The following is an 18,467-nucleotide window of genomic DNA, read 5'->3' as shown; positions in this document are numbered from 1 at the left end:
TCATACATTTAAGTACAGCTCCATTTCACAAAATGGCAGCATCCCCAAACTCCATCTTCCCCACAACCTCCCACCTGGACTGTTTTCTCTGTGGCCACAAAGTTGAAGGACATTTCCTCCTGGGTATTTGTAAATGCTTCTTGATTTCTGACACTCCCAAATTTGAGTCAGTTTCCCATACGTCAGGGCAGGATTAAGTTTGAATCATTCCTATATCACCACTCACTGATACCTAAAATAAATGTTTTCTTATTTAAAGTATTTTTCAAAAAAAAGAATTGTTTTATATAGAGAATTGAATGTAGGATCATGTTAATATAAAAAGGGGGCGGGGGCTCAGCATCCCAAAGAACAATGGAAAGCTGAACAAGTCAAATGAAGGGGTTTATGCTAAAGATCAACAATTTCATCAAGCCCTCACCTACTTGGACTGAATGTGATTAACGGCAAGGTGGGGGCTGGATGGATCGGAAAGCGAATTTAGGAAACTGCTCACTGTGGCTCAGTTCAGTACACAGTGTCCTTGCAGTGCCTGTGCTGTGTCCTGACTTACGGGATCTGAGTCACAAATTTATGTTTGAGAGGTAAGGAGCACATCTCTACTCAACCTGAGCAGCCTGGGGTGCATCAGAGGAAGAAGACTGAGCTTCTTGGGTGTCAGGCCTCAGGTTCGGAAATGGCTACAATTAGAGCTTTCAGATCAGGACCTTGGTGCTTCTCGACTAAGAGAGTCCAGGCCCCAATCTCCTCCTGCCCCAGCCGAGAGAACTAGCTGTAATCCCCTGGCCACACGCCTGCTCCGGGGGCCTCGGGGTGTGGACCCCACCAGATCCGGCCAGCTCATGCTCTTGGTTCACGGGCATGTTACCTCCCTAGTGTGGATCCACCTCTAGACTTGATGCTGTCTTTTCAAGACACGGCTTGGTGTGCCACTCACCTGCAGGGAAACCTTTTCTGGCCGCCCATCACCTGTAACAAATACCTAACTGCTCAGTGGCAGGTGGGGCCATCTGAGTCTCAGACCAGGGGCACTGTGCCCCTTACCACCTGTGATCCTGGCACCGTGTTAGGATTCTTCAGCATGGTGGGCACTTTCTGCTCTGCTCATGTCTGCCCACAAAGCCCTTCTCATCCCCCAAAGGCTTAACTGTGGTGTCACTTCTCTGTGAGGCTGCTTGCTTTATACACTGAACTCCCGCCTAAGAGTATGGTTGGAGGAAGGGGTCTATGACTGTAGGATGATTTTAATGCCACTGTTACAGAAGAATGGACATACAGAGATAGGAATTCTAGCCCTGGTCATTCTACCCACTGGCTGTGGCAGAGCAGTATTCATCTTTCTTGGGAGGGAGTACGTTTGGTTCTGCTACTCTGTGTTCTTGAAAATGGCACCTAGGTTTTAGTGGGAACTGTCCAGCCATTTTTATGAGCAGAGGTACAGTGAGGCCACCATTGTCCAAAGGCACTCCCATTAACCCCCTTTGGGGATCCATTCTGAGGCTGGGGCTCCCTTAGACTTAGGAAGCATGTCTTGCAATCTCTTCTCACATTCATGTGCTGTAATGAGCGCCATATCACTCATTCTGTGCGGAATACAGATAGAAAACATGGAATTGGTCATGTTTGGTGGGATGTGATCCACATATATGACCAATTCTTGAGTATAGTCACTAGAGGAAGAAAATTCAGAGCAGTGGTAGCAAAGACGATCCAAAAATGGCACACAACTCACCCCAATTATTTCTACTTCATTTCAAAACTTTTTTTGGAAAAAAATTTAAGTTTATAGAAGAGTTACAAAGATAGCGTGGAGAGTTCCCAGATCCCTTTACCTAGTTTCCCCTTGTGTTAATGTCTTTCATAACCAGGGTACATTTGTCTAAACTGAGAAATTGACCTTGATACAACTTTACTGTCCAGGAGTCAGGAAGCCTGGCTCACGCACCAAATCCAGCTCACAGCTTTTTTCTTTGTATAGAAGGTTTTGCCGGAACTCAGCCACACCCACTGACTTACATGTTGTCTTTGACCACTTTCACACTGTAGTTTCAAAGGCCAAAAGGCCAAAAATATTTACCACTCTTCTTGATAGAAAATGCTGCTACCTCCTTTTGTTTTAAGATTTTATTTTTTTTTTATTTGAGAGAGAGAGAAGAGAGTGAGGGGGGTGGCAGACAGGAGGGGAGAAGCAGAGAAGGAGAAGCGGGCCCCCAGTGAACAGGGAGCCTGATACAGGCCTTGATTCAAGGACCCCGGGATCATGACCTGAGCCCAAGGTAGATGCTTAGCCTACTGAGCCACCCAGGCACTCTGCTACCTCCTTTTAAATAAACTATACACCTTATCCAAATTCCCCCAGTTTTCCACTGGTCCCTTTTCTGAAGCAGGTCACCACATTGCATTGGATTCCTGGGCTCTGGAACAGTGTCATGCTCTTCCTAGTCTTTCATGACCCTGACGGTTATGAGGAGCGTTGCTCAGGCATGTTGTAGAGCGTGCTTCATTGGGGGTTTGTCCCAGGTAGGTGGAGGTTGTCGGTACTTAGGAAGAAAACACCCAGGAGGTGATCTCACGCATCAGATCACATGGGTACATGACGGCAGCCTGCCTGCCGGTGAGGTTGACCTGAATCATTGGCAAAGGTAGTGTCTGGGGAATTAAGCTCCATCTCTGAAAGGGGAAGCATCAAAGATTTTGTGGATGTAGATTAACATAACAGTAATCGATACATATTTTGCAGGAGATACTTTGAGGATGTTCAGATACCCTGTTTTTTTCCTTGAAGCACCAGCCGCTAATTGTAGCACCTGTCCATACATCATGCCCACAGCAGTTTGGACTGTGGGCTTTTGAGGGTGATTTTCTATTTCCCTCATTCCTTCTGTGTTTATCCCTTGGGATTTTCCTGTTAAGAAGAGTTGTCTTTTTCTCCCTCATTTATTTATTTACCTCATTCCATTATTTGTTCATATTTGGATCTTTCTTTCACTCTTTGGGTTGTAATCCTATTGTCTTGTTACTTATTTTGTTGTGTATCTTGTTCCAACTTTGACCACCACATCAAAGTTGAACTCTCGGGAGTTCAACCAACATTGGGAACTCTCAGGTTGGTTCCTGTGTGCTTTTGACGGGTCTCTGACTCTTTTTGTTTTGTTTTGTTTGAGCACTTCCTCCATTTAATTTTGAAGTACCTTTTTGTTGACTGTTATGTCTTGAAAACACCCCATGCTTCACAGCCCCAGCCCATGGGGCACCGGGGTGGCTCAGTGACTAAGCATCTGCCTTTGGCTCAGGTCGTGAATCCCGGGGTCCTAGGATAGAGTCCTACATCAGCGTCCCCATAGGGAGCCTGCTTCTCTCTCTGCCTGTGTCTCTGCCTTTCTGTCTGTGTCTCTCATGAACAAATAAATAAAATCTTTTTTAAAAAAAGCCCCATCCCAGAAGGAGGTTGACAGGTTCGCAGGTCCTGGGTATCCCACCCCTGGGTGGCTGCTGCCTGCCCCTCATGGGCTCTGCTGGCCAAGAGCTGAGGGTCAGCCTGAGGGGCTGCATGCAAGTATGCAGATGAGGCTGCAGAGCTCATTTCCTTTGGGCCCTGCCAGGGTTCCTCAACATGGGAAGACAGGAGAGCTGAGCTCAGTGGACACCTAGACATGGCCGATAAACTTAGTCCTGCAGGTGTGAGCACAGCCCACGTACAGCCACTTCCCCCTAAGGTCCTGAGAGAGAGAAGCTGCATTAGTAGCTGTGACTTCTTTTCTCTCCCTGCCATTGCAGTTCAGGAGTGTCTTTTTCAAGAGGTTGGCCTTCTTTCCTTTCCCTCCAGACGCTCAGAGCTCCATCTCCCACGTCCCAGGCCTCAGGCTCTCTGAAGAGCCCTGCTCAGTGTGGGTCAATCGTGAGGGCTGCAGACAGGAGCCTTACGTGGAAGCCTCACTCAACTCACTTAGAACCTATCGTGTCTCTGTGGGTGAATCAGAGAGTTAGAAGTTACAAAGAACAGGCTCACAGTCAACCACTGGGAACACAACCCATGTCTTTATAAACCGGGTATCATAAAATCTATTCTCTGTCTAGACGGAGGGGTTGAAGGATCACAAAAGATAATGATCGAAAGGTGTTCATTAAACTGCAAAGTGCTCAACCTATAATCCGGTAAATGACTTTGCGTAAAGGCTAATCTAACATCCATTTCATGGAGTGCCAGCACACAATCTATTATATGAGGACTTAAGATAGCCTATCAGAGGGTGTCAACTCATCCACAGGCAGATACCACACAGGATGTATGTACACTCGTAAGACTGGACTATAAGCTAGGGAAGGTCAAGGTGACTCGGTGCTGCAGCAAATGCATGGGAATGGATGTTGGGTTTCTCCACACCTTGGGCACTACATGGCCTCAGCTGTCTGGTTTGTATATTCATTATAGCTTAGTTTGTATCAGTGGATGCCTGTGTGACACATAAACACTGAAGATTTAAAAAAAAATATATGTTATTTGTAGGAAGACCACAGAATATGGAGCTCAGTGATGAAATCATGTACATAGTTCCATTGCTTGATTTAAATATTAGGGTAAGGGAAAACAAGAAAGCCAGGAAAGTAATGACCATACCGTGGTTCTCAGGTGGAGGCAGCTGTCTCTTATCTTCCACGTGGGGTGGTGCTCAGGGAATGTGTGGCATTTGGGTTCCCACGCCATGACCATGGAAGGAGTGCTCTGGCCATCAATGGACAGAGCCAGGGATGTCTTAAATGTATTATGTAGTTCCATGTAATTGAGGAAGACCATCTTCCCAGAAGTCTACTGGTTTCTCCTGCTGAAATGGTGATGTCTGTAGAGCTCATGAGGGAATGATAAACTGCTAGAATAATTAAAAAGACTGATGTCTAATTCTTCTGAACATATTCGGTGACACTGAACATTTATGTTCTATCCTAGTTCTGCTTCCCCAAGGAAATCTGCCACACTTCATAGTGAACATCAAATCTAATTAAGGATCCTAAGCAGATAATGAAATTACTCAGTGACCAAACTATAATTAGCTTTCTGCAAGTGAAAAAAGTGAGTTTCCCCTCCTTGCTTAATTCTATTTAATCCCCTCTTTCCTGAATTGAACAATAAGATAAAAAGTCTGAGAATTCATTGGCCAATAAAAGTGAACATGATTCAGAGCCCCATCTATTTGTTAATGATGGGCGGCAGTTCCTTTTCTGACTGCACTTGCAAATATTGTTATTACATAAACGTGTTGTGGAGAATAAGGATTGGCCCAGGAAAGGGAACCCCTTTTGGATTTTTCAGGGTCTGAAAAGCCCCCCAGACATGAGAGGCTTCTAACAGATCCTTCCTGGAAACCCAGCCCATCCCATCTTCTCTGGTGGCCTCTTGTTAATCTATAATCTGGACTCACCCAACATTGTGCTCAACGGAATCTTCTACTGTTAGGATGGCAACTTTAATAGACTGTCTTAGAAACAGAAATGTAGAGAATATAATGGTGTCAATGTTGAGTGTACTTCTGATTTTCCACTTTCTATGCTGAGAGCTGGCTCATTTTCATTTGATTCCTGGTACAAGGTTACGCTGATAAAGCAGTTTGCCAGATGTAATTATAAAATGTAAAATGTTGAGGAGAAGAGATGCCACTGCACAGCGAGGCCAGGGTATACTATTTCTGTGTCTCCTCAGCTTTCCAGTGTGTCAATGTCCCATGTGTATTTGGTAAGGTAAAGACCGTCATGGCAGGAAAAGAAACACAGGGAACACTTACAAGTAAATTATTTTAAAAATTATATTAATGGAAATGATTTAGAAAAAAAAAAGATCTATGACTTTGTTTCATAGCTTAGCTAGAGCTGCAGACCAGGACACAGAATCCCTGATGGTCCTTTCTTTCTGCTGGTCATCTGTCCCATTCCCCTGTATAAGTTACCTTGCTCTCACGAACTTCAATTCAATTCAGTCTAAATAACAAGAACAGCAGTGGTACTAGTGGCAAACACTTACAGGTACTTACTTTATGCCCGATGTTGTATTAATTGTCTCATAGATTGGAATAGGTAAGATAAGTGGTACAGTTGCTATCCTCATATCACACATGACAACACAGAGCTATTGGAAAGGGTAAGTCACCAAGCAAGGCTGCACTAGATGACTGTATTGAGTGACTGTGTGGTTGGCCCTGAAGACACAGAAGCGAGTCAGATATGTCCCTGCCCTCCAGGAGCTTACAGTTTAATGGCCTGAAACAGACAGATAAACCATGAGGTGCAACAAAGTTGTACATAAATTGTAAACACCAGTATGCAACACAAATGATCATCTTACAAAGACAAGTTCTGAGGGAAATCATTGTAACACTACTGCAGGTGTTGATACTTGCAATGTGTAAAGATTTTATTAGATCCAAGTGAGATGGGGTGTGTAAACATGCTCTATGTACTGCACAACAGGAGGAAGTATGAAGCTTATAATTCTGACACTAGCATTGCCTCATTAACTTTAACAGTAAGCATCTACATTTATTTCCTTTCTCACATAAAAGCAAGACATGCTTGCAAGCTGCCCGTAAATTTACTTTCATACTCCCTGGTTTGTTCAAAAATAAATATGAAAAGTCATTTATTATATCAAAAAATGCATTTATTACAAATTAATATTACCTATAAGAAAAATGTTTCACAGTATTTCCTCAAAGGGAAAAAAGAAAATTGCTCAAAGCTATAAATACAGTGATTCTAGGGGAAAACAGAATGAAGATAATTATATCCATATGTAGTCAGTGATTTTTCTAAGAAAGCTGGATCTTCTTGAAGCTTTAGAGCCCAGCTCCCATAGATGATGTTTATGAGCATTGGTGGCTGAATTTCTATGACATGACATTCAGAGAGATGGGAAGGTTTCTTACAATAATGACATACAACTAGCAGGTAGATAGAACCCTTGCATCTTCTTGCAAGAGGTCCTGAAGTTGTGTCATGGTGCGTGCGTGGCACAGAGTGACGAGTCAGTAAATGTTTGGTAAGTGAATTACTGAGTTCCTAGATGGATAGATTTAATGTATTTTTTAAAAATGTATGGCCAGAGTCTGAAGGCGAGCATCAGTTCTATTGGGGCCTCAGGTTTGTGTTCCAGTTGGACAAGGGGCTGGAGGCCTTGCCTTCCAGTCACATTTTCAGAGTGGGCACACCACTTTGGCTGAGATAGCATGTTTATATGGGGTGGCTGGATGGGGTGTTATGTGAACTGAAGAGCTCGCTCCCCCCAGCCAGCCAAGACTCCCCCTTGGGTGGCAGTTGCCAAAGGAGAAATCAGAATGTTCCATTCTTGCCTCTATCATGACATTTTTTTTTTTTTTTAGCATCATTAACTATGCTCATTGGGGCACCTAGGGTTCCAGAGTCATTCCATGGGTCTTGCCAAGGAAAAGATCTTTAGGAATTGAGTCTGGCACTAAAGGAGTTTGGGAAATCTTTGTTGTCTCCAGTTTAATTTTTGTTGTTAGAAAACAAAATTAAGCTCACAGTATCTATTCTGTGTTAACCCTGGGTAACATCCAGAGAAGCACACATTTTCCTTTACATAGAGCTTCAGGGAAGCTCAGCAGGCCCTACAGCAGCCCCATGGGAGAGGGTAAGAAGTCAGGCAGGGCCGTGCCAGTCAGGAGATAAGAATTATTGATTGACCGACCTTCTGGGTAATGAGGAAGGTGTAGATCTGAAGGAACCACAAATCTCACTTCCCTGGCTCTCCACCACAGGCCTTTTACTGGAAGCACTGATAAGTCGCGACGTGGACAGAGTGGAGTTTACCTTTTTCCCCCATTGGCTGATGGCCAGCAAATGCTTTAAGAAGGCAGGAAGCTGGAGGGAGAAAAACAAAGGCTTGAGTAATTCCTAGAGTGGGTAACGGGCCATGAGGTGGGTACACATGTAGCCCCTGTACGTGGATGACAGGTCTGCTCAACCCTGCACGGAAACACTGCCAACACGCTTGTGCATTTTGCTAATTTGGCTCACTTCTACTTCATATGCCTGAAAAGTATACATTTTGTTTCGATATGCAGACTTTACTTGGAATTAACCAACTGAACATGTACTGCTTTTCTGTTGTTTGGGTGCTGAGATAGAAGTAGTAATTTTTGGGAGGGCCAGAGTCAAGGTCCAAATTAGATCTCTCGCTGGGCTCAGATCCAAGTCTTTTGAAATCGGCAATTTGATGAGAATACATTGGCAATTTCGAGATCCTTCGCTGTGGGTCTGTCAGGTTTCCCACGGACATCCTCCTGACCTCCCTCCTCTCCTCCTCCTCCTCCTCTTCCACCTCTGCCAACACCCCTGCCTCACTGCACCTAACTTGTGAGCATCATGCACTTGTCCCTTGAAAATGTGTTTCTGATTTCAGATTTCGGTGTCTCTTTTTTGGGAAACCATATAATGAACAGAAGTCCTGGGGCCATAGGGGGTCCCTCCAATGCTCGCTTCTGAATGTACATACTTCCTCAGAAATGTTGACAGCACAAGCACTGACATTGATGCACCTCTTGCTTTTGGCTATTGTGTGTTGCATCTCTCTGCTAAATACAAGGTAGCACAGTACATGTTTCTTGAGTTAGTAGAAAAGGAGGATTTTCCTGGAAAGTCAAATGATGTCGGCCATCCCTTGCCAGGTTAACCTGCTTCTTCCGGTTGATTGGGAATTACTTTCGTTGCTTAGGTCACTAACAGTGAATGCAAGAGTAGTCACTAAGAAAAACAAGCTCAGGACTTAAGGGCTTCTAGGGGCCAGGACACATTGGGAAGTTGGACTTTATTTAGGGGCAGCAGGGGGACACAGTGTGATTATTATTACTGTAAAGGAGCCCTTCTTTTCATTTTACACATGACCTTGTGATTTGTTGTGAGCTGTCCCACATTCAGAAGAGCCAATAGTCCCAAACTAATGAAATGTACTGTCTGTCAAGTTGACTAATACAAGTCGTGGCTCAGATATATGAGTTCATTCTCCATAGACACTGTCCCTGTTTTGGTTGTCACTGCCATTTTACCATATGGGGAATTGCCTGTCCTTAGATAGAATTTTCCAAACTTGGCTTTCTTTAAATTGCTGACTTTTATTTTTGTTTCCAACATATATTCCCTCCCATTGGGCATTGGGTCTTCCAGGATTGTAAGCCCATGAGAAAGCCTTCTTAGGTATTCTGTGTAGGAAATTAAACCACTCCTGATAATGCAAAACAAATTAATTACATTTTCAAATTAATTTAAATGATAATCAAGTATGTACTTCACCTAAATAGGAGGGATATAATCCCAGACTAGATGAGGTGATTAATATTGTGAATGGAAAGGATGTGAGACAATAGTGATCAGGACGGAGAGGCTATGGAAACATGGAAGTAAGAAGCCCATGTTTTGTGCAGAATGAAAGACAAACCCTGGATGGGGCATCCAGGGCCATCAGAAATGAGGTGCAGTCTTTGGATCCAATCTGAGCTTCCACAACCTGCCCCCACCTTGAATCATCCTCGGCCCTCTCCAACTCACAAGGATGGTCCTACTTCTGCAGTTTTTTTCATGTGTTCTTTACCTGAAAACGTTCCTCGCCATCTCAACCTGTCTTGTCCCTCCATTCTTCAAGGTCAGTGAACACCAATTCCTTCCTTCTCCCTTTCTCCTTCATCCCTCCTTCCTCCCCCACCAAAGCAATCAACAAACTAGCACCCACATACTACAAAGTTACATGACAGATAATTAGCATGTGTGCATTGAGTATGGGCACTTTTCCAAGCACTGGTGAAAAAAGTCACTGAAAGAAGGGAATCCCTGCTCTCATGGAGCCTGCATTCCCCCAGTCCTGATGAATCTGCTCTTCTTTTCTCCCAGGGTATTTTGTCCCTCTATTAAAGTAATTACAGTCTATCTAAAATAATTGATTCTGAGGACAGCTTTCTGTCACCACCACCAGTGCCTACTGTGGTTGTTTTGGTTGTAGTGGATGCCGAACTACTGATTATTTACATCAAATGCCTTTAAGAATCTTACTTATTTTATTTTATTTATTTATTTTTGAGAACCTGTTTTAGAATGAGACATGACATTTTCACACAGTCTTCAGCAAGGAAATAAACAGGGAGGATCTTCCAATATCCAAGTATTGGAACTCATCCAAGAAATGAGTTGAGAACCTAAGATACCCTGGTTATTAAAAAAAAAAAAAGAGTGGTACTTGGCATTAATTGGAGAATGCCACTTCCCAATCCAGAGATGCACCAAGTGCATCAAGATGGGCATGCGAAGAGATGGGCCTGAAGTTCATGCCTAGGTTCTGCAGCCCTATGGCCCCAGGACCACTTTCTCAAGTTGGCCCTGCCCCCAAACCACAACCAGCTTGGCAGCAGGTAGGTGGTCTACAGCCTCCCCTCATTTCCTGCTGGTCTGTGGTCCCTCACCAGACCTTCTCCCATTTTGCCAGAAGACACAGCACTCTCCAGAAGTCTCAGCTGAAAACAGATGTCGGTGGGTAGTCGGTAGCTAAGAGGGGATGGGCAGCCTGCTTCTTTAGTAGCTTCTGTCCAGTGCTGGAGTATCTGGGGGCCAGCACTCAGCAGCTGGGATACGTGGAATGCCATTCCCCCCTGACTCTTGGGTTTTGAAGCGTGTAAGTTGCAAATTTAACACATGGCTAAGTGCTATCTTCAGAGACTCAAGATTGGCTTGCCTTTTTTTTTTTTTTTAATAACTCCTTTTTGTCAACTTATGGGAATCGCCAGTAGGCTTCATTTTTGTAGCATTTAGCTACTAAAAATATTTTTTTTATAAAGGACATTAATGGCCATAAGACTGTGGGTTACTTCAGAGAAGATGGACCATGTCCCAGCTGGTTTAAACCCCTGCAGCAATGGTCCTCAAACTTGTGGCTTCAGGACTCCTTTGCACCATTAAAAATGATTGAAGTTTCTAAGAAGCCATTGTTTATTTAGATAATATCTATTGACATTGACTGAATTAGAAACCAAAACTGAGATGTTTTTGAAGCATTATTTATGAATTCATTAAAAAACAACAGTAATAAACTCATTGTGTTAGTGTAAAGAACACAGTGCAGTGAGAAATAACTATAATTACCAAAAAATATATTTAGTGAGCAGAGTGGCATTGTTCTATATTTTTGCAAATCTCTAAAATGTCCAGCTTAATAGGAGACAGCTGGATTCTCATATCTGCTTCTGTGTCCAATCACCTCTGCTATCATATGTCCTGTAGCCTCTGGAAAACTTCACTGCACTCCTGTGAGAGGTTCAGTATGGAAAAGGCAGATAATATATTAGTACATCACGAAAACACTGTAGAGCCCTGAGACTGCCTGGAAGGACCTTGGGAGCCCAGGAGGTTCCTGGAACACACTTCAACAACTACTTAGTCTGGGACCTCACACTCTGCTAGGCAGCAGGGGATAGCAATGAACGAAGTCGACCCATTCTCTGCTCTCCAGGAACCTACAGCCTGCTACAGGCTAAACTGTGCCACCCATATTCATATGTTAGTGTCCCAATCCCCAGAACCTCGGAACATGACCTTATTCAGAGAACCAGCCTTCCAGTAGTTATCAAGTGAGAATGAAGTCATCAGGGTGGCCCTAATCCAGGATGCTGGCATCTGTGTACAGAGGGGAAACTTGTCAGAGACACAGTCATGCCTACACTCTGTGAAGCCATGGGGAGAAGACAGCCGTCTACAAGGCAAGGGGAGAGCCCTGGGGCAGATCCCTTCCTCATAGCTTGAGAAGGAACTAGCCCTGCTGGCACTTTGATTTTGGACTTCTGTCTCCAGAGCTGTAAGAGAACACATTTCTGTTGTTTAAAAATATCTTTTAATTTAGGCTGCTTTTTTTTTTTTTTTTTGAAGCTTTAGGAAACTAATACACAGACTATGTACTGAATTTTGACATTGGATTCAAATTCCTTAGCAAGGAATTTAGCACCCTTTTTCAGTGAGGAGGCACGTTCCACTGATAAAGCTTTGAGAATTTAGGGTTCTTGATAGGCAAGCATAGTAGAAATAGTTCTTCAGAAGGCCTCTGCCCTAAAGCAAGTTTATCCTTTTGTCTAAAGAGGAAATAGCTGTTCATCTGAATCCCTTCTCCAGCTCTGAAGCTGTCACTGGGGTGTGAGGTGAGCAGAACGGAAGTGATAACTGCTGTCTGCTGCTCACCATCTAGAGCTGTTAATACCTGCTCACCTCACACTTTCTGTCCCTGGGGTTGTCCCTGACTTCAGGGCGGGGGAGCACTTTGGTGCTGTTCCTTTTGACTGCCAGTGGTTGGTTTCCCTGAGGGCTGCCCTTTATAGGAGGTGTCCAGGATGGCGGGAAGCCTCAACGAGGTATTTCCTATATGTGCAAAATAGCACAAAAAACGGTCATGGCCATGGACAGGCTCTCTGAATGAAAATACGCATCCTGAATTCCTGAAGTTTCTGTATATGATGATGTATGGAAGTAAGCTCCATTGTATAGGCGGCAAAGGATGGCTATCATGTCTCATTAGGTGTGACTCCTGGTATATACTCTGGCATGCATAATACATGCATTCTGATCACGCTGAGTTTTGAAAATCATAATACTTAAAAGATAGAAAGATCTTTCTTTGCAGAATGCTTACAAGGTAAAAAATATTAGTACATCTCAGGAAAGAAGACATTTCCCTGGTTCCCCTTCACTCCCAGGAGACCAGGTTCTGGCCACGGCTCTGCTCATCCTCAGCCTCATCAGAATCCCCTTCTCAGCCAATAGTCACACTCTCCCTCTCTGCGATGGCACTTCCTTCCTGGCTGCTCCTGATCTCAGAGTCCCACCTCCAACCCCAGTGCCCTCCTCTGGCCTTGGCGTTGTGGCTTCAGTGACCCTGGAGGCTCACTCCCCAGGAGTGCATTGGGATGGCTCCCTCATTTCCTTAAGTTTATTCAGGCCTCGCCTCCCCCCACGAGAACCTCGCTGACCATTCTATATTAACAACAGCTGTCTGTCCCTCTCTCCCTGGCCCTCCTCACTCGGCTCTGCCTTTTCTTTCTTTTCAGAACCCTTGCAACTTTTTAACCCAGTTCCCAGAACTACTTGTGTATGCCATTCATCTTAGTAATCTTGTCCATCGGGATTTGGGCTCCCTAGCTCTGGGGCAAGGCCTGGATTCTGTGTATAGAACAGGGTCTCAGGTAATGTTGATGCTGCCTGTGCCAGCATCGGACCCCGAAAAGCAAGGCTCTAATTCACTCTACAAATATGTACTTAATTATTTTGAATTTTAGAGTTTGTTTGTCTGTTGCCTGCACTTGAATGGGTAACGAAGGGGAAGCTGGAAGGTATGGCTTTGTTGGTGCTATAGAGAGAGAGTTCATTGCCTGGCATGACAATGTCTGCCCAGATTGTGAGGTTCGAGGAGCCAGCGGGAGATGAGTTTAGAGGAGTTAGAGTTATCAAATACTTAAGTAGGTTTATGTATACAATGGAATATTCCTCAGCCATTAGAAATGACAACCACCATTTGCTTCGAGGTGGTTGGAACTGGAGGGTATTATGCTGAGTGAAGTAAGTCAATCGGAGAAGAACAAACATTATATGGTCTCATTCGTTTGTGGAATATAAAAAATAGTGAAAGGGAGTAAAGGGGAAAGGAGAAAAAATGAGTGGGAAATAATCAGAAAGGGAGACAGAACATGAGAGACTCCTAACTCTGGGAAACGAACAAGGGGTGGTGGAAAGGGAGGTGGGCAGGGGATGGGGGTGACTGGGTGGCGGGCACTGAGGTGGGCACTTGAGGGGATGAGCACTGGGTGTTATTCTATATGTTGGCAAATTGAACACCATTAAAAAATAAATTTATATAAAAAAATACTTAAGTAGGTATGCTGCTTTTCATCACCCCACCTGCCAAGATGCATATGGACACACGTCTACTCTTTTGCTTGGAAGCAAAAATGGAGGTTAGTGACATTAACATGAGTGAAAATCCAATGGATGCTAGTGAGACCTGCGTGCAAGGATGAGTTCTGTAGAAGCGCCTTGTGACTGTGGGAGTTCCAGCATCAGCATCAGCTGCATTAGTAACAGTCTGGCCTCAGATGTTGGAGCCCATGGGAGCCCGTTTGGTCCCCTCTTGATTAGGACTTGAGAGGGGCACCAATCTGCTCGCTTTTAGATCTGTCGCTCACCGGCGTAAGATTTGACAAGGGCAGAAGTGGCTTTTGTCACTTCCAGCAACATGGCTCTGCATATGTCTTTTTTTTTTTTTTTGCATATGTCGTTTTAATTTTTAAATTAATTTAGAGTACACCTGTGCTTACAGTAGTGATCAGTGGAAGTCCACCAGGATAGAAGACAGGGAACCATCTTTTATTTCAGGTAAGCCCTTTTTAAGTAGAGAGAGCCATGTGTGATATACACATACATAGGCTCGTTGTGCAAAATAGGTGGATGAGTAACACAGAAAACCCCACCCCTTTGACAGGAGCTAGCTCTGCAGGGGCCACAGGGCTCTGCAGGGGCCACCCCTCACCCATCCAGCAGATGTCTTTGCGCAGCATGGGCCTGTACAAAATGCACAGAGCCCCGAGCCCTGGAAAAGATGGGAACACACTGGACATCAGTGGTTCTGCTTTCTCCATGAGTGTTCAGTGCAATTAGTATAAAGAGGTCCCAAAAAAGGAGGCAGTCCAAAACCCAAGGTTTAGACCCTTTTGTAGGCCTCATTAAAATTTTTAGGCCACCTGCTGTTCTGCAGGTTATAGTGGTTTTGGTATGAATGGACCTACAGAGTTTTAAAGAGTGATTTTGGCTTCCAGCGTAGACCAATTTACAGAGGGGCTCGAGCTAGACTCTAAGAGAGTCCTGTTGGTTATGACATATGTATGTGTAGTTTGAAATTGTTGGACGAGTTTACAATGAATAATTCAAATGTATTAGGTTTTGAGATCAACACTCCCAGAGTCATAAAAATGAGTCTCGCTGGCAACTAGCTTGCTGGTGCATGCAAAGTGTTCCAGTGACAGGGTACTCCCTGGTGCTGCACACTACATCATGGGAGAAGAATGAGCTCAGCCCAGAGCGTGAACAAAGGTTATGATACCCTGGCTGCTTGGTCTCCTTCCTGTGCAGCAACCAGGGCAGATTTATGTACTGGAAAATCTTCTGCAAAGCACAGGCTTAGCCTCCCAGCCCCGGGGACGGCAGCATCATCACTCACAGGGCTGAAGCAGGAGTTTGGCAGGGAGGGAACCCTCACAGTGGGTGAGCATTTGGCTCTTTCCACAGTGGGAGTCAGTGTCTGGGAAAGAAAGAGTGTCCATGTTTGGTTCTGCTTTATACGGTATGCAGTCTGTGCCAAAAATTATTTGGGGTTGGGGATGGGAAAGAAAGCAGGGAGGTCTTTGGACCTTGTGAGGGATAGGGGCTTCCAACATGTGCTCCCTTCCTTGCCTGATCATCCTGGCTTCCGAAGACTTTGGTTAGTAGAACCATACTTTATTATGACTGGTGTTCTTTATGTGCCAAACAACCCGAGTCCCCATGCAGGAGATTAGGTCCTAACCACACTTGAAGACATGAAGTGAGCTCTCAGGGTCCTGCCTACCTTCTCACGGTGAGCAAGAAAGAAGATATCCATAGGACATGGGAAATTAAAATCTGAGACAGCATGGACAGAGCCTACAGTTAACCTTTAACTTGAACGTGTAAAGACTTCTTGGCAACCACGGCACAGGGGATAGACTTCCTCCTCCCCCCCAAACCCTGCGCACTGCCACGTCTGCACATCTGCTCCGAGATAGAGAAGGTGGAGCTTGCAGCCCGGCCATGGCAGGAAGAGTATGTCACTAGTTAAATAAAATAGATTTTGTTTTGGTTCAAGAAGGGACCTTAGGACACATCAGAAGAGCAGACTTTCATTTCAAAGATAAGGAGTCAACAGCCCCAGGCCTGAGCTGTACTGAGTGAGCAGCTGCATCTGGAACCAGTGACCCTGAGCCTTGATGCTGCTTTCACACCCCCATGGGCCCCTCCTGACACCTGCATGTCGAAATTGTGGGGGAACTGCATCAAGTTTGTTTTTCAAGTAAGGCTGCTATACTGCTCCCTTTTCTAGGGAAGCTTGGCTTGGAGGTTTGAAGGCATGAGAGAGAAGCCTGATGCAAATGAACTGAGCCAGCAGCACTGAGGGTGGAGGCCGGGACATCTGCTGCTCCTATCCCGTACTGTACTTGCCAGGGTTTTCCATTGTGCCAGAACTTTCTCATGAATAAAATTCTTGGAATTTTATCGAAAACAATGAATCCATGTGTGAGAGATTCATGGATGAGACAAATTCCAGATGTGCAGTGCACTGTATTTTTAGCATACGCCTGTGTGTTTTGAAAAGGCCAAGTGTAGTGCTGCCTGTGTTTCATGGAGATCCTTCTGAAGATGAGAGGGTTGATACGCATCCCACCCTTGGTGTTCAGAAATGGACTTTTCCATTCTTTTCCAACAGAGGAAAAATGCAAAAGCCCATGTTACCCTGTGAGCCCAGGATGCTATTCTGAGGATCCTCTGTGCCTCTTAAAACCTGAATCACCTTACTCCTGGCGAGTAAGCTTCAAAAATCAGAAGGATGGCATAGTCCCTGTGAGTTGCTTAGCCAAGCTGCTATAGAAACATGTCCTTGTATAAGTTTATTAAAAACGCATGACGTTTTAGGGAAAGTTAAAATAAAAAGCATCAGGGATCCCACATGCTGGAAAAGGAGATATTTTTAGGAGTTAGAGGAACATCAACTGTATGCCATGGGCTATTCTAGGGAAAGATATAGAGCTTATGTTACAAGAACATGGTATCTTCATCCATCCATCCATCCTATCCATCTATTCATCCATTTACTCGTTACATAGAGAATGCCAAGCATGCCAAGGAACATACCAGTAGTTGAAGCTACAGTTTTGACCAGAGGATCTAGATCCCCTCTCATACAAAACTTATAGATAATTGATATCAAAGAAACTAAGGTAGAATTACAACCAAAAACCCTACAAGAACTGATCAGGAACCAGAAAGATTAAATCACGTGGGGCCAAAGTGACAAATGCCCTCTTAACAATAAAAGAAGAGATGTTAGCCTATTCGCTCCCCCATGTTAGATGAAGGTACGTGACTTTTAAATGTAGTACTTACAAAGATAAGTGACTAATTGCACATTAGAGATGTCACACTTTTCGTGCATCTGGCTTGCTAGAACAATATGACTAGAAATGGATCATCTAAACCACTGCTTGAACCATGTGGAGAATTCAAGTCAGGCACATCAGCTTTCTGTAACGTAATAACAATTGAAATACAACATTAAGGTTTATAAAACCTTTTACACATGCTGGCTCATTTGGTCCATTTAACATGGTTGGGAGCTGGGCAGCTGTTATCAATGCCATTTTTTATTGGTTGAAGAAATCGAGACTCCAGCAGGGGTAAAATGGCTCTACTTGCACTTGACTGTGCAAGTATGCAATAGTCCCAGTCCACGCAGGAGGCTGTGGTAGAATGGACTCTGATTCAGCAGAGTTGGAGACCAGACTCTACATCTCCAACAAGCTCCTTTTGGGACACGGAGCAGAAAGAGGTCCCCGAAGTTCCTGAGGTGGCAAGGAGAGCAAGGACAGAATCTGGCTTCAAACTTGGTTCTTCTGAACCCAGATCCAGTGCCACTACGCTCTACCATGTTGTTTCCTGCATTGTGATATGACTCCATGTGTATCCTAAATTTTACTATAAGAAGTGAAAAGAAAATCTTTTCATCTCAAATGAATCACTTAAAAATAAAACTTCATAAAAATAAGATGAAGACTTTTGACAATCTGTGAGTGTTCTGTGATGGCGGTGATGAGGAAAACAAAACCAACCAACCATGGAATGCCAGCCACACAAAGCCAAGGGCATAGGAGGGTCTATGGGGGCAGTGGTTCCATTCTTTGTGCTCACTTCTACCTAAAACCTATAAACATGATGCTTCCACACGTGTTTTCACACTTTTCGTTCACCTCTAAAGAAGGAAAGAAGCCTGTGGGGCGGGGGGGAATGCATTTCTTTGTAGAAGAACAAAGAAGCTATTGACATCACTTACATATTGTTCCTTTAGGGTTTTTTTTTTTAACCTTTTTTTTTTTTTTAAGATTTTATATATTTGTTCATGAGAGACACAGAGAGAGAGAGAGACAGAGACAGAGACATAGGAAGATGGAGGAGAAGAAGCAGGCTTCATGCAGAGAGCCCGAAGCTGGGACTCTGGGATCATGCCCTGAGCCAAAGGCAGATGCTCAACCACTGAGCCACCCAGGCGTCCCTTTTTTAACCTTTTTTATTGAGTCTTGATTGACATACAAAAAGCCATACGTATTTAATGTATACAATTTAATGAGTCTGGGATGAGTATCCACCCGTGAAAC

At 44.3% G+C, this 18,467-nt stretch overlaps 1 protein-coding gene across 7 annotated transcripts in view; it reads left to right on the top strand.

Moving 5' to 3' along the window:
- The window catches only part of ERG (ETS transcription factor ERG), a 186,251-nt gene that overhangs the window by 100,843 nt on the left and 66,941 nt on the right, over nt 1-18,467 (top strand). The window contains exon 1 of one of the 7 annotated variants that reach the window (XM_077879207.1): nt 5,044-5,068. The exons of the other annotated variants lie outside the window; for them this stretch is intronic. The gene's annotated coding sequence lies outside the window, so the exon portion shown is untranslated. Of the gene's footprint in view, nt 1-5,043; nt 5,069-18,467 lie in introns of those variants that run through there. 7 annotated transcript variants of the gene reach the window in all.

This window comes from Canis aureus, chromosome 30 (genome assembly GCF_053574225.1).
Source record: "Canis aureus isolate CA01 chromosome 30, VMU_Caureus_v.1.0, whole genome shotgun sequence".
Taxonomy (NCBI): domain Eukaryota; kingdom Metazoa; phylum Chordata; class Mammalia; order Carnivora; family Canidae; genus Canis; species Canis aureus.
This window is presented reverse-complemented; position numbering and strand designations above follow the sequence as displayed.